The 22,448-nt window shown below is 36.6% G+C and overlaps 2 long non-coding RNA genes across 4 annotated transcripts in view; both read right to left on the bottom strand.

Annotated features, from left to right (window-relative positions):
* The window catches only part of LOC147654649 (uncharacterized), a 32,517-nt gene extending 11,433 nt beyond the window's left edge, over positions 1 to 21,084 (bottom strand). The window contains exons 1-5 of one of the 3 annotated variants that reach the window (XR_015282791.1): positions 19,933 to 21,084; positions 18,996 to 19,037; positions 11,270 to 11,475; positions 9,222 to 9,302; positions 8,663 to 8,906 (exon numbers count right to left, since the gene is read on the bottom strand). This is a non-coding gene — a long non-coding RNA (uncharacterized LOC147654649). Of the gene's footprint in view, positions 1 to 6,369; positions 6,491 to 8,662; positions 8,907 to 9,221; positions 9,303 to 11,269; positions 11,476 to 18,995; positions 19,194 to 19,932 lie in introns of those variants that run through there. The other 2 variants (XR_015282792.1, XR_015282790.1) reach the window with 2 other exon arrangements.
* The window catches only part of LOC147654646 (uncharacterized), an 837,032-nt gene that overhangs the window by 453,543 nt on the left and 361,041 nt on the right, over positions 1 to 22,448 (bottom strand). The window lies entirely within an intron of this gene.

Raw genomic sequence — 22,448 nt, forward strand, 5'->3', positions numbered from 1 at the left:
CAAAGTCTGCTAAAACATACATGTCTCTCAGAGCTGTATTCACCCACAGGAAAGCTGCAGTGGCTTCATAAAGAGTAGATACATCCAGTAGATGATATGTGATCCTTGTGTAGATTGTATTAGTCTAAACTATTTTAATAGTTATCAAATGTTCTGCTGTGCCTGCAGTTACATGCTTTGCCCTTGTACCATGCCATGAGAACTGTTTCTTGGTGAAAGGCACCATATGAAATACATCTGAGAAGGAACAGGTGACCCACAGGAGATGGATGGGCTTAGAGTTGCCTGCAGTCATCAGATACCTCCAAGCTCAATCTTCAGGAGATTCTTCTCAGTTAAACTCTCTGCTCTGTCCCCCGAAATTCCCTATGAATTTTTCTTGCTATATATATAGAGAAGTGAGCTTTCCTCTCAGGGACACAGCACTACCTGCAGAGGTAAAAGTACAACTCCTAGATGATAATCTGAACAGAGAGGTACAGGGGAAGCTTAGGATATCACAGCCTTACTTCTTAAAATATTTTCTACTCCAAGTGAATTTGAATTTATCACTTCATGATGAGTTTGACATCACACAACAAGACAGCAGAAGCATCAAGGCTGTAAGTCAAAACAAGCACGCAGAAAAGCTGGGACCAAGTAAGGAAAGAAAGAAACTAATTTCAAAATAAAGATTGTGGTAACAGTGGAATACAGACAAACCCAGAAAGAGCGAGCAGTCTGGCCAAAGAATCAATACACCAAAGAAGAGTAATGATGCACAAAGGACTCACATGCGATTATTGTCACATAAACAAAAATACCTGGGCTGTTGTGGAGAGCCTCACTCCTCCTGGCATGCTGTTGGGTACCTGTAAGAGTGCCCAATAAAGGTAGGCTACTTTTATCAAATTTCTAAGACTCATTTGAAGACAAGAGACATCCTTGTCTCTCTTTATGGTCATTTGAAAATAGCAGGATTATTTAAACTATGATTTCTAATCTATTTTTTCTCTGTGTAAGAATTATTTGAATCAAAGTCTACAGTTGCCTGCTTCTCTCTAAAGAAAAACTGTGATTACTAGCTCAGACCTGAATATTGACACTAGAGACATCATCATTTGGTAAGATGAATTTAAGCCTTAGAGTTTAAATTGAGAGGATAATTTTAATAGCATGAAGTTTTAATAACAAGAGCAAAACCATGGCTTGCATCAGCATCTTGCAATACAACCTGAGATTTTTGTCTTTGTAGAAAAAGCAGTTACCAGAGGGACTTGGCCTTTTTAAAACATTATTAAATGTTTGTTCGCTAAGTAAAGGGCTAGCAGGAAAAGAAAGGAAAAGCAGCACAGGTGAGGGACTAATGAATACAGGACAAGGAAAACAACAGGAGAGTGTGCATGATTGACATGAGGTCAGCAGTGTGTGGGGCATGAGAAGGTAAAACCAACAGCCAGGACTTTTAGGGTTGGTAGTATCCAGCCAGAACTTCAGCGTGGAGCCTGATAACATGACTAATAACCACCTGATGAGCCCAGATTTGTCATCCTGAACTTTCACAGACCATGAATACAAGACAATGACATGGACTTGAAAGACAATATATAAATTTTCTGATAATTAAAAGCAATAACACCTACTACATATTTGTGGTTTTGTGAATCTAACAGCATCTTCTTGATCATTTGAGCTTTCCTCCAAAAGAGAGAAAAGGCATTAAAATCACTTTTACATAAGCTAAAGATCTCCGGGGTGCATTATTGAGCTTCTAACAGAAACAATAAAAATTTCTGGATTTTTGTTAAAATTTCTAGGAATTAACAAAAGACATGTTCTTTCTGATTATACTGTATGCTTGTCCTTCTTTATTTCAAATTGTAGGACCTCAGGCTAAAACCTCTCTGCCACTTCTTTATTACATAAGCCTGCATGATTTAAGTGATTCAAAGATATCATAAGAACTCTTCTCCTATCACAGCCTTGACAGAAATATCTACCACTTAGTTCTTTATTGTGACTGGTCTGAACAGAAAGGAAATTATGTTTCTGATATTCTCTCTTAGTAGCAAAAAAAGATCAGCATTACCTGACATAGACAAGAAAAGGTGTGTTGCACAACTATTTCCTTTGTCAGGGTTGCTGCCTTGGAATTTTTCCCATGCTTGAATTGAAGGTTACTTCTACTGCACACCTGGGAACAAGATCATGAACACTGAAGTGCCTCATGACCGCTTTTCCCTTGCAGTTGATACCTGTCCTGAGTCCAGAGTCATTCCAAACCCTATTTTCTCTTGTAGTTAGCAAAAACCACGTCTAGATCTTTAACCATGATGTGATCATATTGTGAGGACAAAAGAGCTCAATGGAGGTTATTGGGATTGCTTAAAAATGCCAGTGGCAGACCAGAGGATACCCTGGAGCACAGGGAGTGCCTCAGTACCAGGGTACTTAATTCAGTACCTGAGGTTTGCACCGTGAGTACTAAAAAAATCCAGCTGGGATGCTTCTCAGGAAAGCAGCAGCAGTGAATGAATCAGGCCTCCAGCCACATCTCCTGCCCAGAGTGCAGACTTCATGGGAAACTTCACAGAACTGAACAAGACAAGGTAGAGCCACAGCTGCAGACATAGGTGTTTTGGACTGTGTTAAAAGACAAAAAGTGTCTTGTTCTGTCTGGTACTCAAACTACAGCACACATGCCTGCATATCAGTGTCTCTCCAACCTGAGTTAAACAGAATCCTTCAAACAGTGATAGCACAAGTGGCTTAAGAACAGAAAGATGCTTTAAACCCTCAGTGTTCAGGTACAGGTACCACAGGTATTAAAATCTTTTTTTGTGGAAGGTCATTTCAATGTTTTTCATTTCTATTATACCAACATTTTCTTATACGATCACATGTATTATTAATAAATTGTTTTATTCAGCATTAAAAATCATTTGTTTCAAAAGGAATAAAACCCTCAAGAATGATTAATTCATTGTGATTTGGAAAATAATCTTAAGGAAACATTTAATTTGAATTTTAAAAATTTATGAAGGATTTTCTCAAACGAAATTTGTATCCCATAGTGGGTTGGCTTTTGTTCCTTGTTGTTTGTACAAAACACAGATCTTGGGTAACAACAGAGCTTTCTTGTAAACATATATCTATGCATCCTAATTTTTCATGCATTCTGGGTTAAGTCCTAAAGGAAATAAATGCCACAAAGTTAAACTGATTTACATCAAGTGATATGGCAACTTACACTACGTGATGATTTAGCTTGCCTTAATTATTTTGAATTACTTAAATTTATTCTGCACATCCATGAAAATTTAAAAATACAAGTGAAATTTCCATTTACATCCCCTTTTGACTTTTCTGTACTACCCTGATTTGCCTGTAGTGAAGAAGGTTGTATCAGACAAGCTAGGTCTGTATCAATATGGGCAAAATGACAAATATACAAATGTTTCATTTCCATAATGCTGACAGTTCTGTCACATATTTTTTTTCATAACTTCTGTAAGGAAGCATAAGAGATAACATCATGAACCACCAGAAGAAATGAACACAGCAGATTTTTTTCTTCAAGATTTTCAAAATTAAAAAGTGGAATAAAATAAGAATATATTGGCTAATACTTGTGTGGTGTAGATCAGTCTACCACCTTTAGTTTTAATGTTGCTTTTTCAACTTACACCAGAAAATGATTTGGCATTAGAGAGCCTGTAATTCTCTAAAGTCATTACATCTCAACAGGAAAAGTTACACCATTAATTATCAACTACATCATCAGACTTTCTAAAAAACAGCTGGAATAAGAAAGATGTTGTTTGCCAATTTGCTAAGTCTTATTTTCCAACCACAGTGATGCAACAATCCTTGAAAGAGACAGTTTAAAAAAGAAGGCAGCCAACAGGTATTTTTAGGTATTTCATAGAATTTCACCTCAGTGGTTCATAAGCATCAGAACGATATAAAAAGCAAGCTTCTTTCTGAGACCAGAGGAAACTACTATAAAAGCTCTCCAGCTTGAAGTGCCTTGTATATTACAGCATCATTTTGTAACCTCTCTTCAAATATCTCTCTGTCCCTAAGGTTTCAAATTCAAAGTCTCAGAAATCAGAGGCCACTTAGCCTCCATTAGCTTGAAGGATTTTTAAATAAGCCTGAGATCACTGTAAGTCTTTCACAGTATAACAAAAAATTCCCAGAGTCAACAGAATTTCACAAGTGGAGTTTGGATTTTCTTGGCTTTTTCATTTCTCTCTCAGAGAGCAGAAAAGAAGCAGAACTTTACCCAGGATTTATATTAATTTCCTGAAAATTTGAATAGTACCTTCACCCCTTTCTAAATGTCACTGGGTTGATGGCACGATATGCATGGGTGTCTCTACCACAAATGTTTTCATGTGCTGCCCCACTACCCATCTTTTTAGAAGCTGAAAGATTGTGCACAATCAGGAGCCTGAACATAGCTGTTCCTTTCAGGTACACAGTTTTCACAGCTTGACTATCAAATGTATTTAATCTGTTCTTCTCTGATAGGAAATTGCAAAACATGATTTCAAAGCCAATTCCCAAATAATGTTCTCAAAATTAGGACCTTTGTGAAAAAAAAAAAAATAAAAAATCCTCTTTTAAAAATTGCAAGTGACATTCTCTCAAATTCTCAGATTCCTCCAATGGTTCATCAACAACTCAGTCTTCACTATGCCTTCCTTCTTTGAAGGAAACAACATTTCTGAGGTCTCAATGTAAGGTTTTAAGAAAAGAATAGCAGAGGGAAGGATGGTCTTTGTTAACCACAAGTCACCAGACTGACAGACACTTCCCACTTACTAATTTCTCAATCGTGCTTGCAAGAAAACTCTGTGAAAACACTGACTTATTTTCATTGCTTCAATTCTTCTTGAAATCTTGGCCTCTTCATTCAGTCAAAAAGAAAGCAAACAGACAGATGGAGGTGGATGTGTTCATTAGGAACAGAATTCATGTAACCCATCCCTTACTCTCCAACCACTCAATTCAGTGTGCTGACTATCTAAGGATAAACCCTTAAAAAGAAATGTGAGTTCAGCACAACAGCATGAGGTGTTATTTTCGGTGCCAATGTTAAACTAATTTAGATGACACAATGTTCCTGTGAGAGAATAATTGTCAGGGTGGTGTTGATGCCATTTACTTACTCACTTGGGACCTCTAATCAAAATAGTTTAAGAAACAAATGGCTAATTATGTTCTACATGTAAAATAATTAAACATTCAGAGCATGATACTAAACAAGGATGTATATATATATATTAAATATGATATTCAATTTTATGTAAAAGGACATATTAGGGCCAATGAAAGAAATCAAGAAAGCAAGAAGGAGAAAGGAGATAAAGAGCTGATGGGGAAGGAATTTACTAACAAAAATATTATTTCTTGAATAGCACTGGAAAATCATGGTACTCACAGGTATATTTCCCCATATATACTACCAGTTATTTATCAAGAATGGATGGTAATGTAGCAGATGAATACTCATTTCATATTCTGAATTCCTAATCTTCACAGTCATATTTCACTGTTTGACACTAGTCCACACGTCCTGGATGAAGAGAAATCATGCTGGACCAGAAAGATTCCCCCCTACCTCCTTTAGGGCACACTGACACTGCATAAAGCGGAGCAACCCAGGAGTACACCAGGCAGCTGTGGTGCACAGTGACAGCAGCATTGTTGCACCATGACATTACTCCAGCTGAGCTGAGCATCTCTGCTGGTACAACAATGCTCTTCTGGGACTGGAACTTGCTTTTTCAGCCTACGCCCAAATTTGCCCAGAGAATTCAACAGGAACAAACTCACAGCTGGTACAGCACCCAACATTTATTATTAGGAGTGTCAGAAGCATTTCTGAATATAAGCTGAAAAGTGGTCTTTGTATGTTGTCTCTACCTCCTATTACCAACAATCTTGAAGTTATTCTTAGGTAACTCCTAAACCCTTCACAGGGCTCTCAGAGATGCAGCATAACCTTGGGATCCACTGGTACTTCATGTATGTTTGAGCTAAACAGCTAAAAAGGCCAGGAGCAATGCTGCTGGCAGATTATTGACTTTCTTCTGATGTGGCCTAACCTTTACAGATGGAGAAAACATGTCACACTGAAAGGGCATAGTTTATGCTTAATTTAAAAAGATCTAAAAAACAATACCCTAAGTATTTTGTCCATATTTCTTATTTCCATGTGTTTAGAAGTAAATCTGTTTGTATATTGTGAGGAAGGAGGCTTGGGATTTTACCCACACATGTACAAGAGATTAAGGTTTCCTGTGTATTTCAATTCTGCCTAGCTGTCACAATGTGAATAACAAATATACAAGTATAAATGTTCCCAAAGAAGGATAAGCAAAAGGAAACAGTCTGGGCAACCTTCATAGGGAAATGATGGCTGGGCCAACAGCTTACTGAATTCTGCTGCAGAAGGATGCTGTTAATCATCAGTTCTTCTCCTCTGCGCCTTCTATCATTTCTTTGTAGAATAAACAGCAAAGAAGTTAAGATCAGATAGTAAATATTAATTTTATAATCAATAGTTGTTAAATCAATAGCTCTCTCTGTGATATACAGTCATAATTATTTTCCCCTACTGCCTTTTCTTAATTTATCTTCCAAAGAATATTTTTAATTGTGGATTTTGCATGTGGATTCTTAAATGTTTTCTGTTTTCCTATGTAAACTTCTCAGAAGGACATTTTGTAACATTTGCACAGCCTAGCTGAAACAGATATTTTATAGTAAGTTAAAAATGAAATAAAATAAAAGCACTTATAATTTAGAATCCTTAATGTTATTACTGTAAAAGGTCTTCATTATGTGATCTGCATCAATGCTCTGCTACAGGAGAATCAAACAACAGTATGACAATAAGGCATTTTAAAAAAAATATGATAACAAACCCAAAATGCATCATGCATATTCTGGTTGTCTTCATTGATTTAAAAAAAAAAAAAAATTAAAAAAATAGATGGATTTTGTAAATAATTAAGTAAGAAGTGACTTGAAAAAAGGGTAGGTAGATATCACAATATTCTGGTGCCTAATCTCATAACTGTGACATATATATGTTCTTAATTGAAGGTATAATTTCAATCCTTTACAGCTCTACTTTAAATTTCTAACATATTCTTTTTATTATAAGAATGAGGGAAACAAGGGAAAGATAATCCTACCCCCTAACCACAAATGAAACTTAGAAACTAGGAAAACAAACAGTTACTTTCATTTCTAAATTGAGTAAAAAGCACACAGACAGCAAAAAATGGAAATTCTGGGCCTTCATCTACTCTCTGGCCAAATATACTTTTTCCATCATTGTATATAAAGGGTGGATATTAATAGAGGTAGCAAAGGTGAGGCCTGAACTAGATATTTCAAATAATTCTGGTCTCATTTATCAATCTGACTACTAGCAATAAGGAATTTTTTTTTTAAAACTCCAATGATTTTTATCTTGACAGTGCCTCTTTAATAACTAAATGGAATTCATATTAATTATTTATCTCCTTTAAAGTGCACTGAATAGCTTTGCTGAAAATTACCACGTTTCTATTTATAGAACACTAGTACATGTATGGATAGGTTCAAAATCCATTATTTATAAAGTGATGGCTTTATTTATAGGAATCAAGTTCAATAATTAGCATCAAGTGCAAAATCTCCTATAGTGGTGGCAATATTAAAGGAAATAGTGCTGTTAGGTTTGCTTTATCACTCCTGAATTTTCAGTGGCTGTTTTAGTTCCTTACTCTTTAAGTCTTCTGATCAATATTGTTACCCGGGCTTACTTTGTTCCTTTGAAAGATGTGGAGAAAAGCTCAAAAATACAATGAGCCAAGCCCTGTTTTCAAAACTCCTTACTTGTTAAGGTACATAAGGATTGTAGTATGAAAAAAATAAAAAAAGAGGAGCAATTTCTTCTAGTCTTAGCATAAATACAATCATTCTCCATGTCCATGAAATGAATGACCTCTCTCTTACATGGGACTTTAGATGCTTTTAAGGGTTTGAAAAACTCCAAAAACCTTCACCCTACATTTCCAGGTTATACTGAAATTGGCCTGATAAATACAAACCTTAAACATTCAGATGCTTATGGAGAAAAAGCTTAAGGCAATAATCCTGTGGCCTTGTACCTAGTAAGACTGAATGCAGTCTGCTTTTATTGCCATCATGTAACTAGTACACCATCAATATTTCATGCATGTAATTTCGAATGAGTAAATAGCTTTCTGTAAGTTGCATAATTTGCTCATAATCTCAGTGCATCTTGCTCCATTTAAAGCTAAGTGCTACCATTTTAAAAATGCCCCTGCAGGAATGATTCAGCCTAGCCAAGAATGATTACATCTTACCAAGTCCCCAGCCTCACTTTGCTGTTACCCATCCTTACTGCCAGGGTGAACAATTTATCCCAATGCAAACACCAAAACATAGTCACACAACAGACCCTACCAAATCTGTAGTATTGCCTCTTTTTAGTCACTAAGGCAGAGAGAGGAGAGAAGCAAAAAGCTAAGCTGTGACATATGAGGTGTGATACGTTAGCGAAGGTAATGAAACCAAGGGCTCAGCCATTAACCTTCAAGGAAGAAAACCCAGTGCTTTAAAAATTGCCGGGACCAATCTTTCACCATGACAAGCATTAGTAATGAATAATTAAGCATTTAATATAATGTTGCTTTGTTGAAAAATGATAATTTTACAATTGATGGGCCCCAAACTTACTCAGTGTTATTATGGTGCAGTAAAAGCAGGAGGAGAGTTTTGATGAAATGCTTGTTTTCCAGTGGAGAGGGTTTTTCCCCTTTGTTTTTTTTCCTGACGGCTGGACTGAAGCAGTTATTGTTATTAGGTTCAAAATCCTTTCAGAGCTGAACAGTGGCCTGCTGAGAGAATTTCATGAAAAATTTAAAAAGGTAAATTCAACCTGGAACTGTTTCACATCTCATGCCAGCCTGCCAGAGGTTGAACTGTGTTTTCCCCCACAATATTAAGCTAATGTCAGGGATGTAAATCATTCAGCAGATGCAAATGCTGAAATCTTCCTAAAGGAAACCTTAACAGCTCTAGAAGCTATTTCGACTAAGTGACATGGTTATTTAAAACAATTTAACAGATCCTCTCTAACAGTTCCTCATAATCAAATGTTTATTACAAAAGAACTATTTGAGTAATAAATTATTTGAACAGTACTCTAATACCTCTGTTTTCTCTTAAGAAAACTGAAGATCTAAGCTGCAGCAGTTCCTCACAGCCATTTCTCATTTCTTTAGATTTTGCTGCTGTTAGCAAGAATTTTAACTCTAGGTTATCACAAAATAAAAGTTTTGGTGGGTTTGATGAGGCAACAGCATATTTTGTCATCACATATCAGTCTAAATTATATTGTTCTTCTTTAAATTGGTTCAAACACAGCTCCTTCATAATCCACTTTCTAATATACCATGGAGGTATTAAATAAAAAATTACAGCTTTTATCCGATAGGTAAGTGGTGATGGGAAGACTTTGCTCCTTACAATCATACACTTAGGCATGACATTTGCCAATGACATTGTACATTTGGTTGGACTTCCACTAAATAGTCTCAGGCACTGAGTTTTCAGTGTATAATGAATTATCCTTGAGAAACAAAAGGCTAAAAAATATCTAGTATCTAGTCCTTCAATAACAAGATTTAGGCTATATTTTCCTCTTTGTGGAGTAGATTATTCTCCTAACTTCACAAAAACTGAATTACCTCACATCTATGGTATATCTTTTCTGACTTCTAAAAACATCATAGACTGTGGGGAGCGTGGATGTGCACATACACACGTTTAGAGTTAATAATTCCTGTGAAGTAAGCAAAAATCAACAAAGAACACAGATTGCAGACTGCAACAGTTGTGTAGAAACAGCCACGAGCTGGTTGCAACTCACAGGGTTTAAAAATGCCTCAGCTACAGGAAAATCTACTATGTAGATTACTGCTGAAATTCAGACCCTAAACAGTTTACAAAGGAATGAATTATCCCAGGCTCCTGAAAAAAGAAGAACCACAGGTTTTTCTGAACACCTAGAAAGCTTTCTAGACTGTCTGCAGTAACCAGAGATGGAACTTCGTGAGTCTCTGAAATATAAATATTTTTGATTTCTCTTGATAGTATATACTTCAAATTAAAAAACAAACAACAAAGCAACACAAAAAAGCACACCACCAACCACCAAAAGACACCCAAGATGGAGTAGACTTTTCCTGTCTGAGTTTGTTCTTGAAAACTCCACCATGATTTTAAATAGATCTTAACTATCACCATTCCATTTTGCAGTAGAGATATGGAGATACAGAGCTTGGGATCAAGTTACCAGAGGCACAACAACCAGTGCAACCTCATTTTCCCTCAGACCCAGGTTTTCTGCTTCTTTTGTCATACAGTATCATCTGTGTCTTATTCTCCAAGTTTATCACCAAAACACTCCATTCCAACTGCACATTTTGAAAATAAACATTTTAGGACTGCTTCTGAGTGCATTAATACAAAGCCTAACAATTTATGCTCTGGATTTAATGGAATTTATACAACAGTACAGCACAACTCAGGATGAGATTAACTGCAGGAAGCTGTCTTCTTTCAGGAACACAGTTTTGGCAATAACAATTACTGAGTTCTCATCTTCTTACTGAAAATGTCTCATGGCAAATGACAAAAATTTGAAAAACCCAAATAAGGTAGCTGAAAACTGAAGATATTAAATAGTATCCACCCTATTAGAAAAAAATGCTAAAAAGTACAGAATACTCTAGGGAGGGAAGGAGAAAGTCAGTTGTATATAGAAAGAGAGGTTAACTTGCTCTTGTTATCAGAAACTAAACAGTTTTTTCTCCAGAAACACTGAGATCTAACAAAGAAATTAAATTCAGCACTCAGTAATCAAACAGGTATATCCAAAGATAACCAAAGAAAAGGAAATCTTTAGGAGTACTGCCTCCAAGTATAGAACCATCTCTAATATTTATACATCTTCGATGATTTCAAAGAATGAAAACACAGATCGAAAACTAACATATGTAATAGGGAAAATGAGGGAATATAGGCTCATATAAATGCAATAAAAATTCTTTGTAACTGCTTAAAGTTTAGGAAACCTGGTAGGTTTCCCATGAAGGTACTTTTCTTGCTTCTTAGAAGAGATGACACAAACTGGATAAGTTTACTGCTATTAACACCAGAAATAGATACAGAAAGTTCAAGGTACCTCACTTAGTACCTCACTCTGAAGAAAAAATTCCATACATTTCAGCATCACAAGCCTTAGTGAAGAAAAGACACACTTTGGAGAAGTATTCAGCTAGATGTCAGAGTCCAATAAAACAATGACCCCTCAGAGAAGCTCAGTTGTGATCCCAGAGGAGGCAAAAGTCTGACTCAACTTTCTTCTCCCTTTATTCTTCAGGATTTTTCGTTGACTTCCCCCTAGTTAGCAGATAGAATGAAGAGACAAGTTTTACTAAGAAAGATGTTTCTGCACAAGACAGAGGCTTCACATTCAATAAATTTAATGGTATGAATACAGTGTGTCTCCCTTTACCAGGGCACCCTTTCCCCCAAACCAAAGCCAACATTTTCAAAACATGTATCTGCATCCCTGTCAGAAGAGAGAACCCCAGTGTTCCCAATGCACAAGACACTAGGAACACACCTCTTCTATTAATAGGCTGACCAACACTGTTTTCCATTATTTATCTGTGTTTTTACAGAAAGATCTACACTGTAACATAAGGCAACGCTGCATATTCATAGACTCTAACACTTGATCATAGATATAAGATACAGTTTGACTATCTTCCTTCCACATTTTTTGGTAATTTCTACTAGGCTTACCTTTTTATCCAGTAAAAATTTGATTTCAGAAATGCTAATATACAAAATATAATTTATCTAAATCCGTGGAAGATTACATTACTTGGTGGAGGTTTGGAACTCAAATATGTGTGTTTTGGTCTTAGACAAGACACAATCTCGTTGTGTTACCTTACCTATTACTTTAATCAGTTCCCTGCCAGTAAAACTGGCTAAGACATGATTACCTAAATTGCTACACTTGTTCCAGGGAATCAAAGCCAATAGCAAGCACAGATGGATCAGTTATTTTGGTGAATACAAACAAAAAGGTGTCTAAATAGAGTGCCATGGTTACTGGATAAAATTAGGGCATATGTATCTCATAGGCAATTTTGGACCTGTTTATAAATACACTTATGTATATATATATATATACACAACTACAAAGAAAGTAAACTGAATAAACAGTATAAAATACTGAATAAATGGTATCAAACTGTATGAAATGCAGTTTCTAATATTGAGTTCTAATGCAAATTACAGTCCTTTCCAATCAGAATCTTTTCAATTGATTTACTTTAAGTTGACTAGAGTGATAGGTCCAATACATGAACAAAATGATCCAAGGAACAGTCAGTGAGAATACACCCAGTCTGCATGATTCACTGTGTTCAATGAAGCAAAAACAGCAGTATTTTGAGTGTCTTTCATTTTATCCATATAATTTTCACTGTAGGTTTCATCATGTCTGCAACATCATCGATCACAGAATCTGCTGGAATTTGCAGGAAATATTTGAGAAATTGTTCCTTCCACCAATACCTCTAGAAGCGGAAGGAAAAAAAAAATAAGCAAACTAGTTTTGGTGGTCTAAGCATATGTGACATAGGGTTCATTGTAGAATGTGCTTAGATTTCACAGGACAAAAGATTTCTGCCTCAATACAGGGACCATCCAAGCCTGAGATCCCTGTGGATGAATCAATACCTTGAAGTGTAGCCATGACAACCATAGAGATCAAATAGTCTCAGCACACACAGTGTTCACAGTATTGATTTTTCAGCCCAGGACAATGCAGTGCTCTCAGTGCCTGAATATGGATGAGGAGTTGCTGACTGGGGCTGACTTCTCCTGCAATATCTGAAGCGATGCTGCTGAGGAGAGAGCAACACTTCAAGGAATTTCACATTGCTGTAGTGAGGGTGTCCATTCTCCAGTCATTAAGACAGACTGCAGCCTTTGTGTTCACAGCTCACAGCCCCAGGTTTCTGAATAACTGGTTAGCCATGATCATGAAAAATAAATCTTTACTATTCCCTTTTTTGGAAATAAATATCACTGGCATGCTGACATTTATGAGCAGGGCTTTAGATCTACAACTCTTAGCATTTAAAGAGTGAAGCTGCTGCACTTTAAATAAATAAATAGCATATATAATAAAAATAAAACACCACCAGCAATCCAGAACAGCAAGCCCTCCTCTCAACAGAGGCAAGAGAACAAATCACTGCAGTTTTTGGTCTCTAGTCTGCTCATGCTATGTAGATTAAGAGATTTAAAGTTTGCAAACTCCTCTAAAACTGTCAGTATGAGTATGAGTTTAAATGGTCTGGAATTCAAGGTTAATGTAATTAGTGGGCACCACACCCAATGATCATGACTTTTAGCAGTTAATTTAATTGAAACAACAGAACAGCAAATTTAAGTGCATCAGAAAGAAAAAGTTCTTCAGAATTTGGAACATGTTCATGAAACCATAATCACTGTTAACATGAAAATTTCTTCAGAAAATGTCATTTTCTGGAATTATCAATTAAACACTTATTTATAGCTTATAAGCCCTTATAAACAAGGACAATTCTTTTTCTGGAAAATATCATGAAAATTATCCGCTTTCATCAAAAAAACCCAAAAGGTCGATATATAATATAAAATAACATCAAAAAATCAAATAAGTTTAAACCAAGGTGCAGTAATTTCTAATTGTCTGATTATAATGTTTCATAAAATGTCCAGTTCTTCCACCTCTCTGGTACTTACCCAGCAGCCTTAAATTTCTACCTAAGTGTGTGCCAACACCTACTGAATTATTGTTTTGTAATGCCACACTGAAGGCATAACCTACCTAACCTCAGACTGGCAATGAATGTGCTCGTGGGTGCTCATGAAAATATGACCATGGGCATGGGAAGGGACCCAAGCCCAGCTCAGACTTTTCCATGTTGCTTAGTGGGAGTGATCTTTGGAATGGACAATCCCTAGAAGCACCCTTCTCAGAGAAATATTGCTTAAGACCAAGACAAGAGTGAATGATCTTAGCCACAGTGCAGAGCATCCCATGGGACAAACTTTCATCAAGAGACAAGAAAGAAACTAATATATTTGACAGGACAAATACATCTTGTTAAAGGTGTTCAGATGAACATTTCTGACTAAAAATGTTCTAGTTTTATTTTGTCATTAATATAACATTCTGTGTCACAATAAAAATATACTTTTTTTCTTTTGAATGGAACAGAGTACATTTACCTGCTCACTTTTCAACTCTAGGGCTACACAACCTCTATGGCTAGACATTGTGGGGGAAAAAAACCAGAAAACAAAACAAAACAAAACAAATAAAAATAAAATTAAAAAAAATACCTGCCCAACAATTAAAACACTCTTACTTTCATGTATCAACTAATACAGAAAGAAATTCTACAAAATGTACTGTGTTACTCACAGAATCACAGAATGGGTCAGGTTGGAAAAGACCACAGTGGGTCATCTGGTCCAACCACCCTGTTCAAGCAGGGCCATCCCAGAGCACATGGCACAGCATTGTGTCCAGATGGATATCTGGAATATCTCCAGGGACGGAGACTCCACAGCCCCTCTGGGCAATCTGTTCCAGTGCTCAGTCACCTGCACAGTAAAGAAGTTCTTCCTCATGTTCAGGTGAAACTTCCTGTTGCCTCTTGTCCTATTGCTTGGTACAACCAAGAAGAGCCTGGTCCTCTTGACTGCCTCCCTTCAGATACCAACAGACATTGATGAGGTCCCATTTCAGTCACCTCTTCTGGAGGCTGAACTGGCCCAGCTCCCTCAGCCTTTTCGATCAGAGACATGCTCCAGCCCCTTAATCATCTTTGTGGCCTTCTATTGGACCCACTCCAAGCGCTCCATGCCTCTTCTACTGAGAAGCCCAGAACTGGACTCTCTCAATCTGCTGGCAATGCCCTTCCTAATGCACTTTCAACATTCCATTATCCTGGCCTTCTGTATCAGAGAATCCTGAGAACTTGTCTTGTTAGTGAAGAGCAATGCAAAGAAGGCATTTGGGAACTCTGCCTTCTCTGTGTCCTCTATTAGGGGGGACCTTATTAGGGTCCCCCCTCTATTTAGTAACAGGGTTTGTATTTAAATTTGTTTTTGAAAATAAATCATCCTTTGTTTTCCTTCTGTAATTAATGTATTTTAAGAATCCAGGTTCTTTTTGTCTTTGACATCCTTGGCCAGGTTAGACTAAGTGGAAAGACTTAGTGGTTAGACTAAGAGGAAAGTTAATGTCTCCCACAAGAACAAGGGCCCGTGACTGTGAGGCTGCTCTGAGCTGCCTCTGTGAGGCTTCATCCACTCCTTCCTCCCAATATGCCTGTAGCAAAATCCCTCAGCAAGGCCACCCTTAGTCTCTGCCCTTTTGTCCTAAGCCATAAGCTCTCAACTCACCCATCATCCACCTCAGGACAGAGTTCAACACATTCCAAATGTTGAATCACACAGAGAGTGACTATACCACCATGCCTTCCTGTCTTTCTCTCCTGGACATCATGTAGCCCTTCATGACAACATTTCAGTAATGTGAGCTGTCCCACCACATCCCTGTAACTTCAGAGATCAAAGCCCTGTGACTGCACACAGATCTCTGGTTCTTCCTGTTTGTTCCCAATATTGTGTGTGTTGGTGAACAGGCATTTTACACAAGTGTTTGAGTGTGTCAATATCCCAGTCAGGTTGCAATGGGAGGCTCCAATAGTCCTGGCTCATGATTACACCTTTGGTTGCTGTACTTGTTGGAGGTATCCCCTCTTAAGTCTCCTTCTGTGATTTTGGGGGTACCCTCAGTTGTCCCTATTGCATAGATTATATCTGTCAAGCCTGCTATATTCCTGTACCACTTCAAATCTAGCCTAAAGCTACTTAAGCAAGACTGAATTTCAAAACTGAATTTTTAGAGATCCAAAAATTTTTTAATCTTTCAGCTTGATTTTCTTCATCATTTGCTCTGTTTTCCTGAAAAGCAACTATTTCCAATTTCTGCAAGTGTGTCTTTAAAAACTTAGCCTCTAGAGGAGATGCAGATATCCCAGATCAGATTCCTACTCATTGGCTGCTTATATAAATCACCAATATCTATCTTATGGCAAAAAATACAATAATGATAGTTACCATTAAGTAATTTTTAATACGCAAGTGAACTTTTACTGAGCCAAAAATATTTTAATAAATGCAGATAATCTAATTATGTTAAGGATGTGTACAAGGAGTATTTCCTCTCCAGACTCACTATGCATTGTACAGCTGCAAGTCTGCAACTGATCTTCATTGCTGCTGTTAATCCAGGTCTTTGTTGCCTATGGAATTAGGCCAATTTGAAGCAAAAAAGAATCAGGCCAAACTATTGTTGAGAAGAAGCTGGTGCTATTGGCTAGGACTCCTAGTTTCACATTTTAAAAAACCTTCAAATTGCCCTTTACCAAGTGCTTCTACTGTAACATTTTATTTCTGTATGGATACTAAAAGAGCAGCAAGAACACCTTTGCCCTTACAGCTGACGAAACTTCAGCCGTATCTTTTTACTCTTGGTTAGGGCATACAGGAGATGTATCCTTTCCTCTGTCTTCTCAGTCACTGCCAAACAAAGGGTTGACATTTCCCATCCTGCCCTATGAACCAAATGATCTACTGATCCACAAAAACATCCAAAAGAGTCAGAAGAATTATGTCTGTGAGTTACCATATAGGAAGATAAAGCTAAGTTCAGAGGTACATCTCTAAATGTAAGACTGCTGGTTAGATATTAGCTGCTATCTCATATTCTCAATATAAATAGATAGCACATGTTAATACAGAGCACAGTCTGAGTAAAAAATGTCCAGCAAACTGAAATATTAGAGCTATTAAGGAGAAAAAAAATCACACACATCCAACAGCAAAAGTCTTACTTGGGGCAAAGTTATTTTCCAAAAATATTGCCATATTGTTTACTATGAAATAATAAAACTATTGCAGTCCTTGGGGAATGAATTGACTTGCTTCTTCACATGCTTCATAATGCACCTGTGATAAGTTTTAACAGTCCCTGGCATTTATGCACCTGTTCCCTTGCTGCAGATTTGCATTCCATTATTAAAAATAATGTGATCTTGTTCCTAACTGCATCTGTCCACAGTTCAAAGACCTTGATTCTTCCTTATTAACAGATAGTTGATTATTTAGAGAACTTGTCTGTACAATTAATGAATTCTCTGTTAGATTATGATCTCTGAATATGCCTATGACAGAATATAAACTGTTTTATTCAATTAGTTGCCTTTGCCTGCATATTTTTGGTTTCCTCTGTTGCATACTATTCAAGGAGAGAAGAACTAACAGAAGAGGATTGTTTTCTTAAGTATCCTAGCGCTGAAACATATTTAGCATAGGCAGCAAGTCAGTTACCTCCAAAACTGGGTTCCTGAAAGGTGGTCATGAAGGTCATATTATGACCTTAGGGAAAATGATCCAAGCAATCCCTGATTAAGGGTTTGGAGAGTAACACAAGGACAAGGTCAGCTGTTGTCCTTCACTTGGTTTTAGTCACTAAAACTATAGGACAGTGATCTGTCTGCCCTGAGAACCTGGTGAAGGAAACACTGACATTCTAACAGACACACCTCCCACAAGTTCCAGTGAAAGGATTAAATAGAATAAGGAAGTTCATTGCTTTTTTTTTACTTTTTTTATTTCCTAAAGCAGTATCAACTCCTGTAATTTTTTTCAAGAAAGTAAAAATATAATAAAAAACTGCTTAACCTCCCATTCAGTCTTTTGTGTGTTGTTCCTATCCCATATTCAAAAATACATCAATGAACCACCACAAAAACATTCTGATATCTGTAGAAACTGTGAAAAAAGGGTATTTAAGAAGTCTATAAGGTCAGACACCAGGAACTGAGTTTTATCTGGAAGGAATGTACAACTATGCCTCTCTTTATACCTTGCAGTATTGTGGGCACAATGTTTGCAAGAGGTAACAGCTTAGATTCAATCTGGTGAATCACTAACCTTCCCTACTTTCCACCTTTCCCAGTCTGTATTTGTCCACTTGATAAACCTTTCCCATAAATAGTATTTGGCATTCATTCTGATTAAGCAGCAATTTTTCATTCAAATTTATATAGTTCAGTTAGGTCAAGGTAATTATGAATGTCAATTCTAGATTCCAAAATGCTGAAAAAATGTTTTACTGTAAATTTTCTAACAAATTCATAAGTAAATTCCTGCAGATCATTTTACTTTATACATGCATCTTGTATAAAATATATATAAGTATATAGAATCATAAAATTGTTTGGGTAGGGACTTTAAAGTTTCTAGTTTCAAATCAAATGTATGTACATAATGCAGTATAGTAAACTACAGCTCAAAGAAATAATTAAAAATAATGCATTTTCCAATATACTGTGACAGCAGTAGAGCTCAATTTGCTTAAGAGACTACACAGCCTGTGACAGCCACTGACAGATTCAAAGTCCTTTTAGCAGTGGAACTTGATAAATTTAATAGTTTAAATATTAAATACTGATGTAAGACAGAACTGGTGATCCAAGTCAGAAATATATGCCAGAACACTGACTTGTGAGATGTTTTTGCCAACTGAAAAAGAAAAAAGGATTAGTTTCTTAAAATGTTTCTAAGTCATATGTTCTCTAGTCTAGATAAATCTGTTCTTTAGCCCAGAAAATTAGTGTCTTGCAAACTGATCTGTTTGACTCTATTTGCCTGCAAGCAGACTACCAAGGCCTAAATCCTATGTAGTGGTTATGAAAGAACTTCTCTGCAAAAGAAAAACAATTAGTAGGCAACAACAAGGAAAATGCTTTCAAGGATTTATACGCAAAACTCACCATTTATTTTGCTGACCAGGAAGATGCCTTCAAGGTACTTTTCTGACATCATCCAGCAATGGAGGTTCCCACAGTAATAAAAGCACATGTTACAAATGACAAAAAATAATACAGTTTAGAATAACAAAAGCTTTAAGTAATTATTTTATTCCCTCCATTTTAAAGTTCTCTGTTCCCTGTAATGGCCCTGAGGCCACTGAGGAAGAGTTTATTTACAAAAATAACTCCTGTGTTCTAACATAAACTGAACTACCTCATTTTGCCAATATGCAGCACAGACCATTTGAAAATTTAGATCAGAAACTTTGGCCTGGATTTTTAGTTTTAATCTAATAAGATCTTACCATGGTTTGTACTGTTTTGATACTCAGTGTACACATCCTCTGAGTCTTTGATCAAAGAATTTTTGGGCAGAGAAAAACTGCAAATGTTAAAATAAACGAAGAATCTTAGTGCCTGGGAGCAGGTGTCCCAGGTCTTTGATAAGATTTGCAGGCTCAAAAGATATTACTTGCTCTTATCCCAAATGTCAGATGCATGTTACAGTAGGCATATATTTAGTAGAGGAGCTTAATCCTTCCTGCTCCATCAGTGCTGAAGCTGCAAACACTTCTGGCTTATGCCAGTGCAAAGTCAATTTAAAGGATACCAAATACTGATGAGCCAACTACAATAACTGGAGAGCAGTAGTAAACCATCCGTAACAGCTTCTGACAAACTGCTGAGCCTTGGAAAATTATGAAAATTAATTCTCAATCCTTGAATATTTTCAGGTTTCCCAGGCACTGTTGGCTATAACTCTAATCACAGCACAGAAAAGTTTTAATAATATGACAGGCAAGGTGAGAAAGATAAAGAAATCATGAAACTGTTTAGAAAATGGCTTGAGGTTTTATGTAAAAGTACACATAGACAACAGGCTATTTCTGCTACCAACCTTTGCACATCTTTGCTTGCATACAGGAACAGCAAGGTCTAGCTGAAGTGCCTGGAGGACACTAATAAAACTTAATGGCCTCAGTGATGATGGGTCTGTGTCTGACCCTGGTTATCCTCACCAGGGCTGATCCAGACCTGTGGTCTGATCTCCAGCCTCATCACCAGGACCCTGCCTGCTGCTCTGCACTCTCAGCCCAACGTGACCTTGGTCTGCTCTGCTCCCTTGCTCATGTGCACCTGGGTCCCAGCTGGCTGGGTCCCTGCCCTGCTGTGAAACCTCCTGGGTGTCAGCTGGCCTTTGCTGCTCCCCTCCAGTGACTCAATCAAATAACACTCAAGTGAGTAAAACAGAAATAATCTACATCTCTTTGTACCTATCATTCCACATTAAGACTCCATATAATAGCAATCATTTTTAAAAACCTGTCAGAATGCCTCTGTTGCCCTTTACAATGGAGGAAAGGATTCAAAATTATTTTATATTCTCTTGTAACTTTCTTTTGAAAAGTTATTTAATTTATATACTTCACCTTTCTGGTGGTTGGTCAGAATGCCTGCTAAAACATAAATTTGAGGTTGCCATTTTCTGTAACCTTGGAAAGTAACCCACATCAGTGAGATACCATGAAAAGAGTCGCTGTAATGATGACAGGAATTTCTATGACTGGAAAGTCAGGCAGGGTGACAGCCATGACTTAGTGTGACTTGCCTAACAATTCTAATTGTCTTGTTGCACAAAATCCCTATTCAATCCCAGGTGACAGTCTTAAGAGTAGCAGCTCATAGGGTCTATTATTCTGCTACAAAAGGAAACTAACCTAGGTTGGTTCAATTAATTTTTGAAAATTGTATATTGCTATTCATTTTATTATGTTCCTAGTACTTACAAAAGCTTGTTTTGTTATTTATTCCAAAGGTTTTTTTCTAGGAAAAACCTGCTCGACCTATAATTCCTTGACCTTCTTTTTTGGTTTTCAAAATATAACGTGATGCATGTCTTCACTTTCCTGCCAGGTATCTTTCACAAAATAATCAGTAAGAGTCATTATTCTTTTTGTAACTAGCCTATGTTGAAGCTTGTCAAGGAGTTGATAAGAAAATATCTGCGTTATCTATCCACACTGTACCATGTTTTTGCCTGAGCTCTTTCAACAACTTGTGGTAGTAATTGTACTAAAGAGCTTTTCACCTGCAACTTATTAACAATAATTACAATTAACAATAGTTAAATAACTATTTCCTTTACACTTAATTTCTTTTACACTGCTAGTTGTCCTATATATATATATTCTTTTACACTTTCCTTAACAATTTGACTTGGTTTATATTTTTCACCTATGTTTTATCCTTTGATATCAGTATTGAGTTTGTGATTTTGCCAAGTCAGTCCCTATTTGCTCTTTTTACTTTTTTTTTCTGTAACTAGCATTATGCTTCTGAAAATTAAAAGCTTTTCCTCATTTTTTTGTGTAAGATTTGCCTCTAAGATCTCACCCAATTTGCTCAACTTAATTATTTCAGACTGGTTTTAGTTTATTTATTTTTACCTTCATAAGGATTCCAAAATTAAACATACCTTTCTTTGGCCACACTGCTTTCCTCCTTCAATAAATCACTTCCTTTTGAGTAGAAACCATAGATTTTGATTTTTGGGCTACAGAAAATGGAGGGGATGTTAACTCATTGTTCATCAGCTACTATGTCCACTGATACTTTTCTGTTTGAAATAATTTGAGAAAGGTTATACAATAAAGAGTCTTTGACATTAGCTTTTGGAATCAATAAAGAAGTGGCATATAGAGCCACAATATACTTAATTTTAGACTATGCTGGGTAGTATATTGTACCATATTCAGAGGTGAAGTTCTTTACTAATAAACCAGTGAAAACATATATTTATATTTATATTTATATTTATATTTATATTTATATTTATATTTATATTTATATTTATACTATCATTTATATCTAGAGTACACTGTATATTACATGAATTTTAAATTTACAGGAGTGAATAACGATGGTGTTGGATGTTAACTCTGATTTTAGTCCAGGATCTGTGATTCAAATATAGGCAGCAGATCCTACCACACAGTCAGTAAGAACAAAGAGTCACCAGGCAAAGCATGACAGATGGCAAAACCAACGAATGGTAGAATACTTGAACAAACAGAAAAGACTGACAAAATATCCCTAGGCCTGGCATCTGCCATGACATCTCCTAAGTCTGTTGTACCTGGCCTTCAATCAACTGAACAGCATTCCACTGATATAAGGAAAGGATGGGACAGGAAATGAGGCCCTGAGGTCAGGCACAGAGAGTGTTCAGGGTAAGCACTGGTCTGGTTAAGAAGTGCATATGGATTACAGAAGTGTTTCTCGTTTTCAGAAGCACTTTTTGGAAGATATTTTGTCCTCTGACATAAGAAATAAAAAGCACAACATAAGGTATAAAAGCTGGTTTCCATCCAGACTAAAATGGTAAAAATATATAACAGCTTGGCTTTAAAAGGA

Source organism: Cyanistes caeruleus, chromosome 2 (assembly GCF_971803275.1).
Source record: "Cyanistes caeruleus chromosome 2, bCyaCae1.hap1.1, whole genome shotgun sequence".
In the NCBI taxonomy this organism is placed as follows: domain Eukaryota; kingdom Metazoa; phylum Chordata; class Aves; order Passeriformes; family Paridae; genus Cyanistes; species Cyanistes caeruleus.